Source organism: Pseudopipra pipra, chromosome 4 (assembly GCF_036250125.1).
Source record: "Pseudopipra pipra isolate bDixPip1 chromosome 4, bDixPip1.hap1, whole genome shotgun sequence".
Classification (NCBI taxonomy): Eukaryota; Metazoa; Chordata; class Aves; order Passeriformes; family Pipridae; genus Pseudopipra; species Pseudopipra pipra.
In genome coordinates, this window is record NC_087552.1 from 72,074,953 (window position 1) to 72,085,647 (window position 10,695).

A 10,695-nucleotide genomic window follows, 5' to 3' on the forward strand; every position below is an offset into this window, starting at 1 on the left:
ATTTTCCCCTTACTTACACCCCCTGCCTTATCAGATGAATCCCTGTTCTCTGTTCAAAAATACTTTAACCTTACATTTAGGTCATAGAGGTATTAAGATAAAGGACAAAAGGAAGGTGAATCCTTTTCTTCCACAATGCCTTGAGCACTGAGCTCTGTGCAAGGGCTTCACTTTGTCTCATCTCATCCAGGGAAGGCAAAGGGTGGCTACTGGGACTTCATCAGACCTCAAGATATGAAATGAACTCATTGCAGGATGAACTGATCATGAAGACAAAGGAATTCCTCCTCATTTGTGAATTCTGGCAGGATTGGGCACTTCATTGTTTGTTTGTAGGCAGTAGGGTATGGATTGAGTCTTGGGAGTTGGACCTTGCTTAAGGCTACCCAAGAAATCTTCAGGAAACTTGATTCCCACTTTTTATAGACCCATATCAATACTACCACCAGTGAACTATCCGCCTACCACCTTCCTTCTGAAGAATGTGGGGTATGGAGGAAAGAATAAAAGAACAATGAAGGATGTATATACCAGGTTAAATCTTCAGACAATTCCTCACTTTTCTACTGCATTTTTTGTGAAATATGGCTAATTTCAGCCCCAGACATACTATAAAGCAGAGTCTTACACTTCCTGATATCCCTTATTTAGAATATCTGTCACATAATATTCAGTTACAGCATAATTTGTTAATGTATGCTCTTCCTCTCCTTCATATTACCTGAATAATTTTCCAGCAACAATATCCTTAAACAACCAACCAGTTTTCAAATGGCATCTCAGTGTTATCTGATTTCCCATTGAGAGGCTGTCAAAGTCCTACATAATGAGGTGAACAGGAATAATTTTATGTATTTGTCGCATATAACATGAAATATTTATCTTCCTAATCTTTGAAGATTAAAGAAGAATAGATACAATCAGAAAGAGGAAAGCTATATCAATATCAACTTAGACTGCAGACTGAGACATATTTGTCCTATAAAAACCACCAGAAAACACAGTAGGAACCATGCGTTGTTTCCATGGGTTGAAGTAAGCAGCTCTTCAAATGCTGGCACAGAGCTCTCTTCTTTTTAATTTTCACACTCCTCTCATCTTTTAGAAAACATTGCACTAGGAAATGCTGGACTTACTTAAAAAAATATTGCAGTGGTGCTAATCCTGGCCTCCTTAGCTGCGGAAAGGCTTGAAAAAGCAAAACTCTTCTCACAAGATGGAACATGCTTTACTCATCTGTTTGCTCATCAGGCTTAATTTATCCTTCAGGGGAAGGGTTGATACAAAGTTCATTTTCATCTCAAAACAACCTTGACAGTCAGAAAAAATCACAATAAAGTTTTTTTTGTTTTTTTTTTAAATTCTACTACTTCTAATTTAAGATAAAATAATTTGGTGTAGATGAGGGGAAGGCTGTTGATGTGGTCTAGCTGGACTTCAGCAAAGCCTTTGACACTGTCTCCCACAGCATACCCCTGAAAAAGCTGGCAGCTCGTGGCTGGGACAGGGGCACTCTCTGCTAGGTTAAGAACTGGCTGGAGAGTTGGGCTCAGAGAGTGATGGTGAACAGTGGGATTCAGTCACCAGTTGGGATTCAGTCACCAGTGGTGTCCCCCAAGGATCAGTGTTGGTTAATATCTTTACTGATGATTTATATGAGAGGATTGAGTCCACCACCAGAAAATTTGCAGATGACACCAAGTTGGGGGGGAGTCTTGATCTGCTGGAAGGCAGGAGGGCTCTGCAGAGGGACCTGGATAAGTTGGAGAGTTGAGCTGATTCCAATGGGATGAGGTTCAACAAGACCAAGTGCCGGGTCCTGCACTTTGGCCACAACAACACCCTCCAGTACTACAGGTTGGGGACAGAGGGGCTGGAGAGGAGCCAGGCAGAAAGGGACCTGTGAGTTTGGATTGACAAGAAGCTGAACATGAGCCAGAGTGTGCCCAGGTGGCCAAGAAGGCAAATGGATCCTGGCCTGGATCAGGAACAGTGTGGCACCAGGTCCAGGGAAGAGATTCTGCCCCTGTACTCAGCACTGGTGAGGCCACCCCTGGAGTGCTGTGTCCAGTTCTGGGACCCTCAGTTCAGGAAGGACATTGAGGTGCTGTAGCAGGTCCAGAGAAGAGCAACAAGGCTGGAGAAGGGATTCGATCACAAGTCCTATGAGGAGAGGCTGAGGGAGCTGGGGCTGTTCAGCCTGGAGGAGGCTCAGGGGAGACCTCATCACTCTCTACAACTCCCTGACAGGAGGTTGTCACAAGGTGGGGGTCAGTCTCTTCTCCCAGGCAGTCAGCAGCAGGATAAGAGGGCAGGATCTTAAGCTGCGCCAGGGGAAGTTTAAGCTGAATATTAGGAAGAAATTTCTTATGGAGAGAGTAATCAGGCATTGGAATGGGTTGCCCAGGGAAGTGATAGATTCTCCGTCCCTGGAGGTTTTTAAGATGAGGCTGGATGTGGCATCAGTGTCATGTTCTGGTAACCATGGCAAGGTTGGATCAAGGGTTGGACTTGATCTCGGAGGTCTTTTCCAACCCAGTAGATTCTGTGATTCTATGATGTTTTTATCATCACATTTTGTCTCCTTATTTTTATTAAATTACCTGCTGTTGCACTTTTATTTGCTCTCTCTCCTACTACATGTAGACTAGGATTCACATCTCCTAACTTTATTCACATCTCCTAACTTCACACCTGAGCAAGTCACCTTAGGGTCCTTTTTATTTCTTTTTTGTCAGAAAGTGTTATATGAGTATGATCTGCTTGCCCAAAGGTAGATGTCTGCTTTAGGATGCAACTTACAGCGCCCTACAGTCACTTGTTTGTTATGTTTTACTAGAAGAGGAATCTTCTGTGCCTCACTGTAATAATTTAAATATCTGCACTGTAGAGTCTGACTGCTCAGGCAAATCTCACCCCTGACATCAGACTCATACAATGCATTTTTAGGCAGTCAAACACTCAGCATTTAATCTTCTCTTTCAGGCTTTTTCGGGGGACATCAAGATGTAATATATAGGAACACATCAGCCAGCTCTATAGTGTGCAGTCTGTGCAATGCCTGTTGCACATGAATCCTGATATTTACAATCACTTTGCATTAAATGCCCAGGTAATACAAAAAATTCGGAGAATATCTGAATCTATCAGTACCTTCCTTTTCCAAAAATACTGTGGGGTTTATTTTTGAGGAGGACGAAATCTCTGCGGAATCAATCCCTGTGGTTCCAACACTTCTTCACCTTCCCAAGGAACGTGAGACTAAAGCAGCTACTGCATTCCCACAGTGCACAAGAATAGCCAAAACTTTTCACAAGAGGACAAATCAATACCATATTCACAGTGCTGTCATAAGCATAGTGAGGGTATTCTTGTTAGAGCCTCTTATTTTTCCCAATGTTATTTATTACTCCTCATTTTAATGCAGCTTCATTGCAGGACGCAGTTCCCTCAAATTTTTAACCACAGACATATTTCCACCTATTTCCACTTCTTTCCACAAAAACAACCCCTCATGTGGCAACTAAAGACAGGGTTTAGTGGTGGACTTGTAGCTGCTAGATTCATGCGTGGCCTTGATTACCTTAGAGGGCTTTTCCAACCTAAATGATTCTAGGATTCAATGTGACTCATGTTTAAAACCCTTTCTGCAAGAATATGGGGGTTTCCTTTAAGTTTTTTTCCCCCTCTGTACTCCTGCCTCCAACAAAAAGCTGAGCAGTCCATTGCCCTCAAGGCTGAATCCTGTTCCATTGGCTATTGACAAGTGCAAGATTTTCATTATTATGTAGGAGAACAGAAAAGATCTTTCTGTGGTCAAAAGTATGAGCTACAAATTGCAAGAGAATGCAAAGAGCGACTGTTTAATGGAAACTTAAAATTGTAACAGTAGGTCATAAAACTTCTTTCAGAATAATCATAATTTTGCTGTCACACAAAATTGCACAAACAATTATGACACCATCAAGGCAACTCATTGTCAGAGTGGGATTGGAAATTTAGTGGTTTTTACTTTTCCGTTCATGTCACTCATTGATTTTTTTCCTTTTATCAGCTTCCCTCTAGTGACCTATTTATTAGATAAACAAGATTCCTACCCACTAACTATTTTTTTCTTTTAATTGCCTATGATTATTAGACAACCACTCAATTTCAGTCACCATTTGAGCACTCTCTCAGCTAAAGATTTTGATTAACTAACTCACTTTTATATTACAGTAATTTTACGTGTGTCAGAAACATCAATAAAACAAAACCAGGCAGCAATACGCTTCTGTCTCTTTTGTCACATGCTGTATCCATGCACTGTAAAAAGGTATTCTTCCCTGTAGGGACTGGAAACTGCTAAGTTACTGAGATTTAAAGAGGAGGTTCTGTGGTCTGGGAGCAATGTACTTTCAAATTAGAAATGTTGGTAAATGAGACCTCTGAAGATATGCAAGGGGTTTCTTAAGTGTTCACAGATTATCAGTCACCATTAGAAAAAGATTTGAATCCATCTAAAAGTATCTAAATTCACCAGAGAATTCCATCAGAATCCCATTTAAAAGATCCATTCTTTCTTTGAGCCAGCAAAGATATTACTAAACTTCCAAGCCCAAACTAAAGTCCTGTCTCAGGTGATTTAAACATCTTTATAAGCACCATTCCTAAAAATTAAATATCTAATAGTTTGGATGGTCAAACGACTTGCAAAAGTCAGAGGCAGAGCTGTGAGATGAAGAAGATATATTGGAAGAGTATGAAAGGCTAAGGAAGGTTAAGAGGGTTTGGGGCTATTGGAATAAAGGGGCACATTGCGGGGCGGGAGAGGTTTGACCATTGTGTCCTGCTTTGCACATTACCTGCCCACATGTGTAGCTGCAACAGTGTTGGATCAGGGATTTTTTACTGTTTATCCTCATGAAAACACCAACTGCATCTCAGAGAGGTCCTTTATGCCCTCTGCAGTCCTTGACATGGGTGATCAGTTATGTCTGTCGTGGATGTGGAAGCCTTGGTGAAGTCATCGTAAGTTCTCCTCGGATACCAAACACATCCAGATCTTGGCCATAAACACCAATAATTTAAACTGGCACAACCCAGGAAATATAACAACAGCTATTATTGTTGCTGTTGCTGTTGTTGTTATTCTGCATGGGGAGGATTTCACCTGTGAGCACACTGATGTCTCCCAGTCGTCCTCCTTCAGTGTCTCTGGGCTGTGACATTTTACTCCCATGGCCACAAATAAATTAAGAACCAGCACTGCACACAGGAAATTAAAAGCAACTCTACTGAGAAGGGATTCCTCTGTGAAATTGTCCTACCAACATACAGCTGCAACCTGAACACTGATAGCACTGGTAGACAGCAATACCATGGCCTGGGTAGATAAACTGAGATTAAATGGAATCCACTGAGTTGAAGCTAATGGGAGCTGGAATCCCTATTTAACTGGTAGAGGCCTTCAGCAGTTGGAAGATTCAACTGCAGAACTGATATCGATTCCTTAAAATGAGTACCAGTAATAAAAAATAAAATATATTAAAAAAAAAAGTGTACAAGCAATGAGACAGGATAGGAAGCGGGGGTGGAGCAGATGGGGGATATGGTGGAAAGAGACCATCTTGAGCAAGAACAAGCAGTTCTGGGGAAGGGGAATGCTAAATTATACATCTCCAGCTAGTCTGTGATGTCTGATAGATGTTTCCTGGGAGTTATGTAACACAGTAATTGCTGTTATTTTTTTTGTACCACGCTGATTTTTATTAAACCATTCAGCAAATGCTAATTTCAGAGTCGTTTTTCCAATTAGTCACAACACTTCATGGGTATCTCTGCTAGTGAGAAGACTCTTCAACCTTTGCTCCTCCTGAGCAATGTTTTTGCTCCCCTCAAATAATACCTTGTGCTTCTCTGGTCAAAGCTGGCAGAATCTGCCCTCGAAATTTTACCTTATACAAGTCATTTACTTGGTCTTAGGGTCAATGTGAAAAAAGATGGCTCTTCTAGGTGATACATATCATAAAAAATAGGAAAATTATCTGTCAATCTAAATGCTGATAGATGAAATAAACATTTTTGTTATAACCAGGACTTAAAAAAACACAACGTTTTCAGGGAAAGGGATATAAGAAATTAGTACTTTTCTACTTCAATTAATTTAGATGTGGTTGTTACCAACATGCAGATTTCTTCCTAAAAGCTGAAAAAGAAACCTTGGTGATTCTCACTATCAAAAAACCCAATCCCCAACCCTCTTTTTGTCAGATTGCTGAAAGCAAAACTTATTTTTTAAAAAAAGAATTGCTCAATAGAACATTTTCAAACAGCATTATTAAGTCTAATAACAGCATACTATTCAAATTTTTTTTTGCAGGTAGATATTGCACAGAAGAATGATGACTAAATTGGCACAAGAAGAATGTCTGAGCTTTTGTATATTTTAATAAGTCCTAGTTTATTTAATTGAGCAATGAATATTAATTTTTTATTCTACCTTTATGATGCATGATACTTTAGAAATGGCATTTTATGATAATTCAATTTCTGTTGTCTACAAAGTTTGTAACGCAACTGACCTCAATTTCTCTGTCTGTAAAACAGAGGGAATGTTTATGTTTATTTTTTCTTTTTTTTTTTTTTTTAAATAATGATCCACTGATGATTGTTATATAGTAATCACTGTTCTTAATCCTGAAGAACTTTCTGTACAGTTGCATTTTAAATAAAAAATATCATAATTATCTCTTGCAAGTATTCCAGGACAGGATTATTTTCACAAGCACGTTGAATAATGAGATGTCAGGGATTTGAAGTACATCCTCCTTCATAAAATCCCCTAATAGAAGCTCCAGTAGTTTATTATAGGATAAACTTTATGCCTCCATTACTGACTGACCCAGCCTTGTTCCTTGTGACATCACAAGGATGTGGAAATAGATGGTTCTTAAGGTCCCTTCCACCCAAACTATTCTGTGATTCTGTGGCGACCCTGGAAGAATGACCTGACACAGAAACTTGTGTTTCTTAGGGACACAAAATCAAGTATGTCCTGCTCAGCTTTACACAGATATTAATACATAAAGTATGTGTCTGCATTATTGATGCATTCCTTTGAGATTTCACGGAAGCCTGCACATCAAAACAGACAAATATTTGGAGTTTGGTCATCGCCTCCTTCTAATATTCAAAAAGTTGCAAACGCCTTTTCTTAAATCAAATGCTTTGTTCAATTTTTTCCCCCTTTTTCCAGTTGAAATTCTGAATAATTTTCAAAGTATTTTAATAAGAAAAAATAATTTATTTTCACAGGGTAGCAAAATGTTTTATACCAAGCTTTAATGATAAAATTCCATTAAAAAGTGGTCCAATTTTACACTTATCTGATTTTTTGATGCTCAGGACAGACAGAAAGTTTGTGTTTCACAACTCAGTCATGGAGCAGGAAGGACAACACTCAATCAGCTGCCTCTCAACACTCTCATCTTTTAGTTAATTGGCCCTTCCCTTACTTACTCTGCCCTAGTCAACTCTAGCTCAAAAAAATCCCATTTATTAATTTCTTCCTGAACCTTCTAGTGTGAAGATACTATAGAAAACAAGTATTTAACAAACATTAATTACATTACCCTTGCTGGGAGGCAACAATATCTCTTTTCTACCAATGTGCAGCTGAAGCACAAATTGATTAAAATCAAGTGCATACACTAACATGTCCAGCCTGAAACACCTGGAATGGTATTTTTTCAGGGTATTTATCCCTGTACTCTGTGTTTTTTTCAAGCACAGAATCAGTGACTTTGACTGCTACTGCAGGAGCTCAGACTCCTATCAGTCATTAGTTGGGATCTCAAGATGAGAGACATGGAAGAGAGGGATGCTCAGCTAAAGACCATTTGTGCAAAGTGCAGTTTAAGTGACTTTCTGGGCATCACACAAGTGGAAGGCAGAGGTTGAAATCTAATTAAGTCCCTAGAGCTGCATGGAGCTGCCTCTCCATGAGGCTGTGTCCCCTTCCTGCAGTCCTTTGGCTCGTTCAGTACAGCTGCTGACAGAAAGTGAGGGTGAAGTCTGACAGACAGCCTGCTCTAGATACAGCCATGATATATCCCCAGAATTCCATCACACATGTGGAATAAGGCAGGATCTCATGCAAAAAAAAAAAAAATAATTGTCTGTGCTTAAGTAATTAAAGATTTTCTCCCAGTTTAGACCAAACAGGGAACACATAGTCAGGTGCAGGCAGCACATAGTCAGACACCTTAACTGTGAGTGACAGGTTGGTAAATAATAGGCCTGAGAACTGAAGATCTTCAGTCTTAGGAAAGCTCAAGTCTGAGTTTTGCCTAATTCTGCCGTGTTAGAGATGTGCTGTTAGCAATGTTTTGTATGCTTGCATCACTGTGTTGTGATTTCCTCCTTGGCAGTCACTCATCATACTCCACTACCCTTGGAAATATTGCTGAGCTGACAGGCTTTGGTATCCTTCCATGATCCCATTTACTTTCTTTGAACAATATTTAATTTGAGAAGTTGTCAGAGTGCGGACACCTATGAGCAAATCATCCTAAACTGCCTTCATCACCAACAGTGAGAAAATAGGCATTTCTGAGGGCTCAGTTTATCTCCCATATTTCATGATTATATGTTAGGATGTAATGAACTGGAGCTCAGCTGTCCCCAGCAGTGTCATCTGTGACTGCAAGATTTACACATCCCCATTAGTCCAGATGAATGTGTGTTATTTCCAATCTTTGAAAAAATAAATCTGAAAACACAGCACTCCCGTGTGCCCTGCATCCACATCCTTGAAATGAGGAGTGTGTGGTATTTAAATAAACCAAGTAACTACAGACACATCAGCCTGAGGCTGGTTCTGAGGAAAATAATGGTTGACACAGGATATAGCAGATTAAGACCTAAAGGAAGATGCTATAATTCACATTTCCTTTTGAAAGTGATCCTATCAAGCTAATTTGATGTGTTCTTTCATGAAATTGCACATTATTAAAGTGCATGGTGTCAGTTTTGTTTACCAAGATTGCTACAAGGCATTTTTTTTGACATCATACACTGTTCAGGTTAAAAAAAAAAATCAGAATAATCTCTAGCTCATAGGAATACTATTTAACATGTTGAAAAACAGCTAGTCAGGAGTCACCAAATCAAGAGAAAACCCAGTCTCCAGGGAGATCAACACTTCTTGCTTACCCAGAGCAAAGTAATAAATTCTTTTTCTGCCCTCATTGAGTGTCCAGAGAAAGGCAACAGAACTGGGGAAGAGTCTGGAGCACCAGGAGCAGCTGGGGGAGCTGGGGGGGGATCAACCTGGAGAAAAGGAGGCTCAGGGGAGACCTTCTTGCTCTCTGCAACTCCCTGACAGGAGGGAGGAGCCGGGTGGGGTTGGGCTCTGCTCCCAGGGGACAAGGGGCAGGAGTAGGACGAGAGGAAACCACCTCAGGTTGTGCCAGGGAAGGTTTAGGTTGGATATGGGGAAAAATTCTTCACAGAAAGTGCTGTCATTGGAACAGGCTGCCCAGGGCAGTGCTGCAGTCCCCATCCCTGGAGGGATGGAGTAGCTGTGTGGACGTGACACTTGGGGACATGGTTTAGTGGTGGGCTTGCCACTGCTAACGGTTGGACTCAATGATTGTAGAGGCCTTTCCCGAGATTCTGTGATTCATATGGGACAGAATAAGTCCAGGTTATTTTTTTTTCATTTGGTTCATAAACATACAGCATAGAAAATGTCAGTCTTAAAGGATATACTTGAGCAAAATGGCCAGTGTTCCAAAATTGGGTCTTTTAAACCTGTACTGGGTAAGTGTTCCAGCATGCAGAGCCTGGTGAATCCTGCCTATAACACTGCAAGTGAAGAATGCAGTAAATTAAACCATCATTTTGTTAAAATCCTACCATGTAATAACTTAGAAGATCTTAAAAGATTGACTTCTGATGACAGTGTGACTATCCTGGCTTAACTCAGATGACAAGTCCTTTGTGGAAAACTCTCTGATTCTCTTCAAAAGAGACCTAGTTGGGATTATATTTTGTTAAATTTCTTTTCCACAGAAAAAAAAAGTTCCTTTTTTTTTTTTTTCAAAGAAAGCTTTGTTTGATTTAAATTTTGACAGCAGGAAGATCAGTTGCTCACTAATCCTTCAATGCCTCAATATAGATTTTTCTTACTGTGAGTGGAAATAGATTTGGCATTTTGGGAAACTATAGTTATTGGATTTTTTCCCCTAAATGAAATGCCTAGAAAATACTTATGAAATAATGTAATAAATATTTTTTCCCCCCAAAGTAAATACTGACAATTTCCTATCCAAGTCTGCTTGAAAAGGATGCAATTCAAAGCAGGTAATATTTTTAAAATGTTTGTCTTTTCTTATATTTATTTTAAGGTGGAACTTACAGGAGAGAGGGAGGATTTGCTTAAGGATACAATATCAAAAGAAAGAAGTTTGCTCTCAGTTATAGGAAGATATAGTAGGAAGACATGGAGCACAGAAATCTTTCCAGCCTTGCATATGTTCTATAATATATCCAGTATATAACTGGCTCTTAGAATGTTATTGCACAATTACTCTTCATTTCTATGGCAAAGGTGTTCATGTGGTGCATCATTTGAATAATATCTTGCCCTCTTTGAGAAAAATTAATATCCAGGGTCTGGCCAGTTTGGGACCAGAGGTTCTTACACAGAGA